We start from the raw sequence: 13,623 nt of genomic DNA on the forward strand, positions 1-13,623 counted from the left end.
TTAAAAAATGGAAAGAGTCATTCTATATAAGAAAAAGATCACTGCTTTACTATCCAGCTGCTTACCAGTAGCATAAAGCTGGTTTACATAATTTTTCATGTTCTCTTTTACCACCATTTCTCCCCTCTTCTTAAAGTGTTTCCTCATGTTATACATCTTATTTTCCTAAAAACCTTATCACTGGAAACCCAGTGGTATATGTGCAGTGTTCAATGTTGATGTCATCCTCTACCTAACATGTGAATATACAGCTGGACTCTGCTCTCAGTGGGAGCCGCAATCTTGACTTTGGCTCCTTAGCATCTCTGGAAATCAAATTAGTTTTTCTGGTGCCTAATGTTGATTTATTTTTCTAAATGTGGACATTCTAGCAGCAATTTTAAATAGGCTGAAGAACAACTTACAAAAGTCAGTTTCTAGAAAACTAAAGCAAAGATTAGATGAAATTTGCATATTTGATTTCAATGAGGCAACCGGTTACATATCTAAACTATGTAGGTGTGTGTCTGAGAGCTTTACATATACTTAGATGGAATTAGTTCATCTGCCCATGAACTTAGCATCTACATGCATATTTTCTGCCTTTGCACATTTTGCTGTTTAGGAATCTGCTAAGGATCCAAGGATTTCAGGCTAGGGCTGGGTTCTGTGGTTGTGAATGCCTTCTTACAGAAGCAGGGTCAAAGAGGAAAGATTGGTGGCAGAGCTGCTGTTACTCATTCTGCTGCAAATAAAAACACCAGGACAGAGCTGCAGGCTCCCTGAATTTTTAAGGCAGTTTACTTTAGACAGGCACTGGACAAAGCCCAGAAATGATCCAGAGCACCATGATTCCCTATTCGTGACAGTACACACTTAACACCATGTTTCTTGTTTACTGTTGGTCTGGTCTCATGGCTCTATTAGTCCTGGATACTCTTGGCCACATTTGAAAGAAACAGTTCACCATTAAAATATCACCTAGCTTTACTGTTTCAGAGATGTTGTCTATTTGTTACTTCACTGAAAACTTTTGAAACCACCTCATGCAGTTCCCCTCTTTTCAAAGTCTATATTTGGGCTGCTAAATTGACACACTTTATGCAGCAGGATTTGAGGAGGATTAAAGAGCCTAAAAGCCTTCAACCTGTTCCAGGGAAAGGGGAGATGTCGAGTAGCTTTGGAAACCAGAAAATATCAGAAGTCTCAGAATTCACACTGGAGATAGATTTAGTTTATATGCTATTCAACTTACTGCTTCTGATTTTGCTTTTCTCTTCCCCTGCTCTAGCCAGATATATGGCTCAAATATGTACAAAGCACAAGTAATAATGAAGTAATTAACAAGAATTCAGAGCTCCTCTTCCGTTCTTCGTTGGAAAGCTTTAAAATGAAAACTCAGGTGTTTTTTCCACATGTAGACGCAGGAGCTTCAAATTTGAATGTGTTCAGCTGAATAGGATTCATTTAATTCTGATCTGGTTTTTTACTTATCAGATGCAAGAGTCTTCTTGTGAGTTTGTTCATATACATGTTTTATTAGAAAATAATTCTTCTCTGTCTCAGTTGTTTACATTCCTATGTGGCCTGTTTTGTCAGAAAATAGGCAACTTTTGCCAAATGTACTTCCTTGAATTTCATAATTTCGCTCTGATTTGTTTCCTCTCATATGTCAAAGTACTTTTTTTCCTTCAATTTAAAAAACAAAGCAAAGAGATGAGTTAAGTTTAAAAGGGTTTGTTGGCATCACATCTGCGTATTTTGGGGTTATCATGAAACCGAAACAATATGAGATTAGGTGGAGTTGGTTGCATTACTGACCACTATATTTAGACAAAAGTGAAGGAAGTGTCTCTCCTCGGCATTGTGTGGATTTCACCTGCAGAATCCATTACCGCAGGAAATAGTTCCAGTCAAATATTATGGCTAAACTTTAAAAAGGATGTGTATAAGTATTGTCTAAAAATAACATCTGTTGTGACAAATTTTAAAAGAAGAGTACTTCAATAGACTGATCTCATTAAAAAAACATTGCAAATAATGTTTTGTAGCCCAGGAGGACTGTGGGTTTGTTTTGCTTGCTGGCTTTTGCAGTGAAGGACCCTGGGGGAAGCATTCCCCCTCACAGGACAGTTGAGGAGGAAAGGCCCCTTGGCAATTATCCAGTCCAAACCCCTGCTTGCCCAGAGCAGGCTGCCCCAGACTGTATCCAACTGGGTTCTGAACATCTCTGAGACTGGAGTCTCTAAAGCCTCTGTGGGCAACCTATGGCAATGCTTGACCACCCTCACTGAAAAAAAGGCATTTCTTAGTTTGAATGGAATTTCCTGTGCTTCTGTTTGTACCCATTGTTTCTCGTCCTGTCAGTAGATACCACTGAGAAGGGCCTGGCTCCAACTTCTTTGCATGCCCACCAGGTATCCACACACATTGATAGGGTACGCTGTGCAGGCCTCCTGCCACCTTGGCTTGATTTCCTGATCATGGGAGTGATAACTCTTGAGCATAGAGGAAGTGATTCTTGAAATTATTAACTGGTCTACTGGACACCTCTTCAGGGTTGAATCCTATGTGATTCTTCTAAGCAGATCCCTAAAAAGACTAAGATCTGCTCTCCTGGACTCCAGAGTGGTCATCCTGGTTATTTATTTGCCGTTTCCTCTCAGGATCCTGAATTCTGCCATCTCATGGTCATTTCAACCAAGGCTGCCTCAATCATGACATTCCCAAAAAATTCTTTCTTGTTTGTACAAAGTCTGGTAGAGCAGCTCTCCTCATCATCTCCTCAATCACTTGTTTAGAAAGTTGTCATCAATGCCCTCCAGAAACCTCCTGGATTTTTTGTGTCCACTGTGTTGACCTTGCAACAGGCTCCCCTTGCAGGATCTGTGAGTGTGAAACTACTTCCTGTTGTCTGAAGAAGGCTCCATCTGCTTCTTTCCTCCTGATCAGATTGTAGTAGACACCAACCATGACCTCACTCGTGCATTAGTCCTGAACCATGAGCTGTCATCTGGCTCATCCCCCAGCCCTAGGCAGAGCTCCATGCATTTCTTCTGCTCTCACGTAAAGGGCAGCTCTGCCCCTCACCCATTCCCCATCCCTTCCTAAGTCCCTGTATCTATCCTGTGCAGTGCTCCAGCCATCTAAGCTACCCCCCTACTTCTCCCTGATAAGACTGCAGCACTGTGACTGATCACAAATCTCAAATTTCTCCTATCTGTTCCCTTTTCTGTAGGAGTTAGTGTATGGGAACTACAGAGAAACACTCAACAGTGCTGATTTTGCAGAAAAAGTGAGAGCTTCCCTAGCTCCATCAGCAGTTCTTTATTTGTCTGTTGACACTTGGGATGGGTCCCCTTTGCACTGATTTTGTTGATTATGAGATGTCTCCTCACCACATTGGCTGGCACCATTTGCTTGCCAACTCTGTCCACCATTTCCTCACTTGACTGTGGGTTGTCATCTTCATCCCCTCTCATTCCTAGTTTAAATCTCTCGTCAGTTTGGCCAGCTTGTTGGCAAAAATACTTTGCCTCACTTGGTCAGGCAGATCCTGTCTCTTCCTAGCAGGTTCCAGCCTCCAAAAAGAGACCCATAGTCATAAAAATGGTATCCCTGTTGCCAGTAATAGCTGCGAAATGAGTTACAGTTCCACAGGATCTGTTTATTGCTCCTAAATTTTTTCCGCCTCACCGATAGTATCAAGGAGACTTCATAGGCCACTTCCATGATTCTTGGGTATAAAAAGATGAAAAATTTTTCCAGGAAAACAACATACCATACCAGCCACAGTTTGAAAGATTCAAACTGGAATATGAGGGAAAATAAGTCACGTAGTTTGAAAGAAACTGGATTGTTATAAAGCTTCAGGGCTCAATGATGCTGGCTCCTGGCAGACAGGGACTAAAAGGGACAACTCAGACCTAAGTTACAGAATCTATAGGAAGAGTGTCTTTGGAATAAGTTTCTAAAAGCACTATACCTGTGGGTTGGTTGGGCCATCAGCTAATTTTCCATGTTGAAACTTTGGAAAAAGAGGAAGGTAGTAACTGTTTTTATATCACGCCTCTGTGTGATTCAAGTCTTTTCTCTTAGACAATCCCAGTTGGAAACAACGACTCTGAGGTTCCTTGAAAAGGGTCAGTGGAGGACACAGAGGAAAGGGAAACTTGAAATGAAGATACAGCCAAAGACATTATTGCTTTCAAAGAAGCTTAATAAGCAGTGTGGATGATGCCATAGAAAATAATTCCATTGACTTTATGCCTATGAAATAGGCTTCTCAGGGCTTTCTTAGTCTAAATTCACTCAACCCATTTACATTTTTGATAAGAAGCAGAAAGCAGTTATGTTTTAAAAACACTTTAAAGTGTAGGATTTTTTTAGCCTGTCAGAAAGCTTTTGCATTTCACATTGTAATCCCTGAACATAAGGGGAGTCTTTGTTAAAAATACTTGGTTTATTTGAACATAAAGTTGTACAAAAATTTGACATGAAAATGACCTTACAGATCCCTATTTACTAGTAAAGCTTTTCTTTTGTTTCTAGTGTGTATTTTTTTGAAAGTCCTCACTTTCTGTTTCCTACACTGTCCTGTGTGCTCAAAACACAGTCTTCTGTTGATTTCTGCTGTCAGGCCTGGTGATAAACTTCACAATTATGTGCAGAAAATAGAGACTGTTACTGTTATGAAAATTTTCACTTTTTGCACTTTTGTATGAAGTCCAGGTGTTATTTATAATGTGGCATTCTTCCAAAGGCAGCTTGGGGAAAGCAATGCGTTCCCTGTTAACCCTCAGCCTGCTTGCTTGGGGCCTTCCTTATTTTCTCCTCACTTGGGAAAATATTTAAAGCTGAAATAAGGGTAAATTTATCATTAGTAACAATGAACTTGCATTCTCTGAGATCGTGAAACCGTGGAGGGATTGTTGAACAAGAGACAGAATCTTCATCCTGCAGTAATTTTGTGTGGTTTTGACCACTTTTTCTCAGGTCCTTTTTTTTTTTGATTTTACAAAAACAATGTCCTGCCCCAAATAAGTGCTTGCATGCGCCAAATGCTTTGTAAATGGTCAAATACCACAGAGTAATAAAGTAAAATAATTGGCTACAATCATTTTGAAAAATAGTCTAGGTATCAGATTGATGTAAATCCAAGCTGCGGTAATCCAGTAAAAATTATGTTAACATAAATATAAAATTGCTTTTCGGATCCATTCCCAGACCAGAGGAGTGCTTAGCCTGCTGATTTAGCTAGCTGTGAAGCAGCCTGGTCAAGACTGATATATGGGAATACAGCTGGAGAAAACACCTAGGCTCGACTTTGTATTTCCTGGCACTCTGAGGCAAGGCAGAGCCAGAGTTAGTCCAGGACATCAAGAACAGATTTATTCAACAGGAACAAAACACTGGAGTGAATCTCTTTGGATCAGTTTAAATGCTTAGACAGAGATGCTAGACCATCCTGGAAACTATGAGAATCTATCCTGGTCTCTGCCTGACATCCCAGAAGTTTTTCTGCAGGTCATATGTCTTGTGTGCTGGTATCATGAGGATGTCTCAGATAAGTCTAGCATGTCAACAATGGCATTTACTGCTTGTGGTAGGGCAACAGAGTTCCTCCCTCAATGGCATGACTTCCAGCTGAAGCTGCTGTCAGACAGAATTCAGTTCCTAAATTGCCTAAGCCTCGTTTAAAACTATCTAGTTTTTCTGACTGTTCTAGAGATTATTCTGTGTCCTGATGGCTCATATAATGGAACATAGACTTAAGTTATCCTGATGGACTTGGACTAATTTTCACCTCAAAAAAATTGTATTTCTTTTATCTTGAAAGAAAAAAAATTTCAGGTCAATTAATTTTTGACTTTTACCATGAACAACTGAATTTTCAATCAGATGTATACATCCTTCTCAATGTGATCATAAATATAGGCAAGAAGGTGAACTTTTTACATAGTCTTTTCAGAGATGGTTCAATTTTCAGAGCATACCAGGAAGTAGTGGACCACAGTTTTGGACCTTGCTATGAATCTTTGACAAAAAATTGGCTTCTGTTTGTACTGACTGTCAAGTGGCTTTTTGGCTTGGATATCAACATTGTTTACTCAGAAGCAGCTCTCTGGCTTTAAAAGGAAGCCTCAACTATTTTTATAATTGTTAAACTTGTATTTGTGAACAGGTATTGATATTTTGTCATGTAGATACTCCACGTTGCTGAAAGGCCGGTGTCACTTGTACAGAGTGCTCACAGGTATTTCAGCACTTACCCATGGGATTTATAGGCATTGCTGTCTGACATATGAACTTCAGAGGGGGTAAAACTATTGCAAATTGTCCTGTCCTATAATCTTGCTAAGACCCAAACTGAGAGAGTTTATTGACCTTTAAATGTATAACAGATTAAAAAATCTGGCAGTGACCATTAAACTGATGAAGTATCATAAAATATCATCTTGTGCCATAGAAAATATGTCAGAGAGCAAATTAAAGCCTATTTAAAGTCATGTACTTAGTCACCAGTATGAAATTTTCCTGAACTTGTAACTTTTATGTCTATGTCTTTTGGTGAACTTGATAGGACAAGGGAATAAATATATCTAAAATTTAGATGGAGAGAGGAACCAATGAAGGTATTCCTGCTATTTGTTTTCAAGCAGACGTTATGTTCTGTCCTATTTCTAATATTTACTTGTTTTGCATGTGAACTGTGTGCTTGTACCTGGTTAAGTCAGTCTTATCCAACACTCCTTACGTGACCCCAAATGGAGACTTGTAGTAGTAGTGTCCATCTGGCCTAAGAAAGGTGCTTCCGTATTTCAAACTTTGCTGCCAACAGCACAAGGGCACGTTGAGCAGTCTTACCTGTGGGAAATGTACAACATCGCACGGAGCTTATCCTCAAAGAGCTTCATCTCACTTGAGGTAACACATTTTCCTGAGAAACAGTCCATTTTCTTGGTTTTTTTTTTTGTTTTTTTTTTTTTTTTTTTTTTTTTTTTTTTTTTTTTTTTTTGTTTGTTTGTTTGTTTGGTTTTTTTGTCGTTCTCTGGCCTTGCTAGTAAGTGTAGCTATAAACCTTGTTACTGAGAATGAAGACCCCTTCTGAGAATATTAACTGAATGTTAAAAACATCAGTTGGTGGAGAAAAGATAGAATTTGTCGAATGTTGGGGATCAGTCCTTTTGTAGTACCGGACTCCTACGAGACTTGAACATTTTGACTAAGGTCATATATTTAGTTCTCAGCATGTAATAACTGGAGGGATGCAATTTCTGTGGTTTGAAGACTACTTTCCCTGACTGCCTTCTGTTTTAACCCACAGATATCAAGCATTCAAGCTGCAATCTGTGTACTGCTCAACAAAACATTTTGTTTTATCTCATCTACAAAAACTTTTCAAGGTCTGTATTTTCATGTACTTTCTTTTTAGTTAAAAAAATGTTTCCTAGACCACACAGCTATGATGTATGCATAAACTAACCTTTAAAAATTCAGTAATCTTCATCAGCCTGAGATAGTGCTTTGATAAGCTCAGTCCCATACCAGTAACATAGCTTTACAATGATGCTGCAAATGTCACTTTTTTTTCTGTAAAGCCAGTCTCAGCACTGAATGTAGAGATCATAGAAGGAAAATCTGTGACTATAGTGGTTCACAATGCTCTAGGGAAGAAAAAAACACAGAGAGAGAAAAAAGGAGGGAAAACAGGGAAAAGAACAAAATAAGGGTGAGAGGAGAGGGAGACAGAGGTACTCTCTAGGCAAACTTCTTGTCACAACCTGTCCCCCATTGTTAGGTAATGACTTCAGCACAAATCATAAATAACTGCCATCTAAGTCATACAAAGTCTGCCTTTACCCTGTCCAAACACCTCAGTTACATCTGTGGGACCTTTACTGTAAGCCAAGGCAAGCCTATAAGTCAGAATTTATATTCCAGCTCATGGAATGCAGTTCTTTCCCTGAGTCATTTTGATATACCCATTGTGGTAAGAAACATGGAAGGATGTATTTGGATTGATTAGAAATTTACGGCTTCTCTCTTGGCCAGTCTTCGAGTAATGTGAAAATTTCCATCTGCTCCAAACCCAGGCTGTAATGTACTTATGTTTGCTTCAAAAATAGGAGGATCATAAGTGCAAATTTTACATTTGCCCACAGCAAGAAGTAGCTTGCATTATGCTTTTCCATATCTTCAAATTAATTTAAATCACTTCTCACATGATCAGAATGGGCAGCCAGTGATATACCTGACTATTGTACCTTTATTGGCAAAACACAAAATCATTGAATAACTGTGAAGGCCTGGACTAATTATGAGAATGTTCTTAGACTTCCTATTATGTACATACCATTTTCCTATGGTATATAGCTCTACAGATATAGGCTGAACACTCTTGATGGGATGATGGAGGCAGCAGAAATTATAATTTCCTAAAAATAAAAGGCAATTAATAGCCAAAGAAAAATTAGGAGGTATACCTATTATTAGCAATAGGTATGCAAGGCATCAGAATTTGCTGAAGAGAAAGGCACCCCAAATAGTCTAGATTAAATTGACATGAAGATATCCTCTTCAGAATAACTGCTAGGCTAAATTATACATTTGCTATGTCTTGTCTTGAAATTTTCTTCTGCAATTTCTATCTTCCTTCAACAGCCTGAAATGGATTTTATTCAGGAGGCAATGACTGTAAATTGTTCTGCCATTCTGTGTAAATACTTCATCAATAGAAAGAGATAGCCAGTCTCATTCTCTTTCTCCCTTTCCTCCAGAAATCAGAGACTAAAGGAAAACAAGACAAAATTAAGAAAAAAAATAAAAGAAGGGAAAGAAACCTGTAAACAAAACACAAGTTTTATACAAAATTGATTTTTCCCTTAAAAATTTTCAAAATCTGTCCAAAAAAAGAGGATTTTTTTTCCCTTTTCTTCTATTGAAGTAGCTTTTAAAGTCAGCCAATGCAAGTTATGAAGCTATCACAGTAAAGGGCTGAATATACAAACATATTCAGCCTAATGGTGCAAAGATAAAGCTATCACAATCAACAAATGATAGCATCAAGATGAAGAAGCAATTATTGTGTGCAAGCTGAAGTTCTCACTGAACATGAAAAGGTATATAAATGAAGCATAATAATTGCAGCATGAATTACAGTGATCCCAGATGCTACAAATGCATCTAGGTGGGCGGCCATCAAAATAATATTGTATGCTATTATTCCCAATTTCTAAAATTGCTTTTCTGGCAGATTTTTAGCTTTTCAGGCCTCAGCTGGTGCTGAGTATGATGTAATGGTTCTGTATATTCTTTCATGTGAAGATCTTCCTGATATTAGTACCCCCTTATGCAGCTGAGGAAGTGCCATCTTTCACAAGTAAAATTCTAACACTAGGGTTATACCTGGAAAACCAGCATCTTACCAGGTTTGAGGGAATAAAGTAAAGAAACACTGGTGTGTGACCACATTCTGACTCTGAAGTTTGTATGCCATTTTTAATTGCCTAAAAGACTATTGACTAAATACAAGATATTAGCTACTCCCTCCTTTATCAGACCATTTTTCTTATGACTAAATTCTTCTTTTTTAGATTTATCCCCTCAGATATTTCATACCTAGAGGTATATGACACCAGCACTGTACTGGTTTGCAGGCTTCTGAGAGGACTCCAGCCATAACTCTCAGGCTTTTGTGCAAAGGTGCATTTATAATTTTGGAAAGTTTTGAAGGCTCAGCCCCTAGGCTTAAAATCCCCTTAGGATATCAAAATTCTTCTCCCATATGGAAATAATTTAAGTTTGCCCACCTCCTTCTTTACTGCACTGGCTTAATCCACTCAGCTGGAGAAAGCTGCCAAGTCTGGTTATGAATCTTGGTCTCTACATGTTCTTCTTGCCAAATATCAGCAGAAGACGAACCATACAGTGGGCCATGAACATTTCCTAAGAGCTGTCTGAATGCATCAGCTAACATAGGGCATATTGTATCCCAAATGCACTTTAAGTCCCAGTATCTTTTGCAAAATTAATATTATTCTCATTAGCTGCTGACTTCTCCATTGACACAGCTAGTCACAAGAAAAAGGATTAAATTTTCAAAAGAAAGCTTTAAAATTAACTGCCATCCACTTTTCTTCTAATCTCTTGCTCTGCCCTAAAACACTAAGTTCCTGCCTGGTGTGTTTTGAAGTCCTTGAAGGAATGCCCAATTTTATGAACACAAGGGCAGAAGTATTATTTAAAGGAAAGGATAACACAGGAATGATTGGGATATTGCTAAGTGTTGGTTAGTACAGAGAAATGACAATCTCAATGGCAGGCAGAGAGTCAGGTAGAAGAAAGGAAAATGCATACGGAATTTATCTTAATGAACCAGAGAGGTAGGGAAAGAATAACTAAAGGTGAAAGGAAAATAAAGCCAAAACTATTTAGTAGCAAAGACTGGATCAAGACAGCTTGATCCAGTAGCTGTTATTAGCTGGTTTTTTTCCAGTAACATTTTTTTTTTTTTTAATCCATGAGACATGGTTTTGCATTTAATAGGGAGGTAAGTTTACCTTCCATCTCAAATGTGAGAAAAATACTGACTTTCTGCTGAGAAGAAGCCAATGAAGGGTTTTAAACAGAAGCTGGAGAAAAGTGGAGTAGCATACAAAAGGGTGTCTACTAAAGTCTTCTGAGGGAAGAGTTTAGTAAGCGTTCTATGAATCACATCAGACTTGTTGACAATGACTGGCTTATTATGTAGATGCTGAAAGAAATGCAGCATTGTGCAGAAGACAAAAGAAGACACAGATATGGAGTGATTTTGGAAAACATGAATGATTTTTCAGACAGTAGGGAGGTTGTATAAGTAATGAAGCGGAATCCATGATAAGCTGCTGGAGAAGAGGTTGATGCAGCAAAAAGGAACAAATAATAAGACAAAATAAGCTCAAGCAGAGAGGAGAAGGACATGGGCATGGACAAGCACAAAGTGGAAAGATGCTGAGGAGAGGAACAGGGAGAGAGCAAAAAAATGTCACTGAAACTGGAAAATGACTGGGACTAGGGGAGGAAGTTCATTGCCAGGAAACAGAAGGAAACCATTTGGGAAGGAGTTTGGTTTTCACAGCACTGTATTTTAGACAGAGTTAGGTAGGTCAGAGGATGTAAGCAAAGAAATATGCAGATGTTTGCTGGAATGGAGAACCACATACAGGACATTTGGACAAAGGATAAAAGTGCAGAGGAAAAAGGGAAAAATACTAGACACAACATTTTGCAACACTGAGGAATATGAAAATTTTCAGAGTATTTAGTAGAAACAGGTCAAAGCCTAATAGAATGTTTGAAGCCTAACAAATGGAGATAAATTAACTTGTGCTTGATACCATGCTGCCACAGCTGGATCCTTATTAATATAAGATGTAGGTACATTTTTGTTTTTTGTTACAGAGCAGTGGAATATACACAGGGTAGGAGGAAAGGAGAGACAAAGTTTTGAGGATGCACCCAATGAGTTAAAAGTAGAATACCTCCATATTAGGTTATGTTACTGAAGGCTAATAACATTGAGCCAAAAGAAAAAATAATGAGTGGCAGAAGATCCATCATCTATTCCATTCAAACAAGAGTGCCCTAACCTGGCCACTCCCAGGGTTATTTAAAAAGGATAAGACCATGGTCTTCAGGAGGAAATCCATCAAGGGGACCCAAGGAAAACACTGCACAAACCAGCCAGGATTACTGCCTTCAGGGGCACATGGCTTGCTGTGGGGTCTGGGGATAGACAGCTGTGGGACTGGGTAAAACTTGCTATTAGACCTTTTAATGGGTTTGTGGGAAAGTGAAAAACTTACTCTCGCATGTTTAAGGGAAGGACCAAAGGAAAAGGGAATGATCAGGATGGATCCAGGAAGAACAAGCATCTATCCTATCCTTTTACTTAAATCCTACTTCTAACTGTGTTCCACATGGATGTGCTTTCTCATCTCAGAAATATTCTGTACGTGGTGTAAAGCCACCAATAAATGTCAGGTTGCACTGGGTGGTGGATAGGCAGGTATAGGTATATTGATATACGTTTTATGTGCATTTATATTTTAATATTCACACTTACATTTACATTTATTTTTATGTATTCTCTTCATCTGGGTCCTGAATGCTCATTTGAAAGCCATTTTGCTTTTATCAATTTTTAAATGGTGCCTTGGCATCATTTTTGGGGACTCTCTAATTGTAAATATTTAATTTTGTATAGACAAGGAGAAGCTAGCAAGGGACTGGTTTGTTTTCCTGGCATGTCTCCAAAAATCAGTGATTTAGAGTCAGAGCTAGAAGAGTTGGACTGAATAGAAGATGATGGGATACAATACAGCTTTGAATGTCTATTCATTTTTATGAAATGATGTTTCCAGCATCTGGAACAATTCTAAATTCTCAGTCACATTATAATGCTCAAAGCATTTAGACACCATGAAATTGCCCCTTAACACTTAGATTAATTGCTGCTTGTCTTGAATCTGCTTGCACCAGAGTAAATATAACTGGATTTAAGTGTTGAGAAAGCCACTGGTTTGGTTTAATAGTTGTGTTTCTTTAGCTGTGTGTCCCGATGGAATCCTTATACTTAAAGGGACTGTTAAATGTCAATTTCTGTGGTATTGGAGAACGACACTTAAAATATTTCATGTCAGAGATCGGAATGGATTAATACTTGTATTTTTTTTGTTTCAAGGATGTGTCAGAATAAGGTAATATTACACCCTTCTGTTTTACTAAAATGACTGAACTAAATCCTGTCAAATTTAACAGGAATCCTTGGAAGATTGTGTAGAATGTGCTTGAATTGAATAATAATGGATTCAGTCTTGCTGCCTGACCAACAAGCTCAGTGTATCAAATAACCCTCACAGCAGGATGTCACGAGTGTTCGCAGTGATAAAGTGCCTTATTTACAAATCCTGCCTTACTCAGATATACTCAGATATTGCATAGTATTTTAGGCAAGGTTTTCTGACACCCTTTCTAATCTTTGTAGGAAACAGTGGTAATAAAAGCTATAACTAAGGTAGGTTGGTATATTCTGAATGCCTCAAGTTAGTTGATTATAACGGCACCATAATTATGGAAGCTGGAATTTTCCATATTTGCTTTTCATTTCAGGCTAAATTTCTTTGGAAACTTAGAAAATCCATTTTTGCCAGTTATGTGAAGATGAATAAGGGAGCACAGCAGAGTCCTTTAATAACATTCAAAATAATTTCCAGCTCTTTCTAGAAGGGGCTTATGCTGTTGGATTCTGCACCAGAAAGTTAATTTTGGACAATTCAGCTCAGAATTCATTCTTTGGTTGTTAATAAATCTGTGTACATCAAAGGGTTTGTAACTGAGGGAAATCTTCGAACATTTAATTAAGGACATCAGGAAGTGTGAGTCAAATATTTTCGAAAGGATATAATTAAGCAAATTCTAAAAACCAGTCTGGAAGACTCAGAAATAGGAAGAGCCAAGTTCTTTGTCAGCATGGACAGACAGTTCATGTCTTCAATGGTAGAAAATAATAACTTTGCTGCAGGAAGAGTTACTTTGGTATGAAATTTAAATCAGGAATGTTCAAGCTGTCTCTAATATGTATGTATATGAAATGTGACCATG

This window comes from Corvus cornix, chromosome 3 (assembly GCF_000738735.6).
Source record: "Corvus cornix cornix isolate S_Up_H32 chromosome 3, ASM73873v5, whole genome shotgun sequence".
NCBI classification, from domain to species: Eukaryota; Metazoa; Chordata; class Aves; order Passeriformes; family Corvidae; genus Corvus; species Corvus cornix.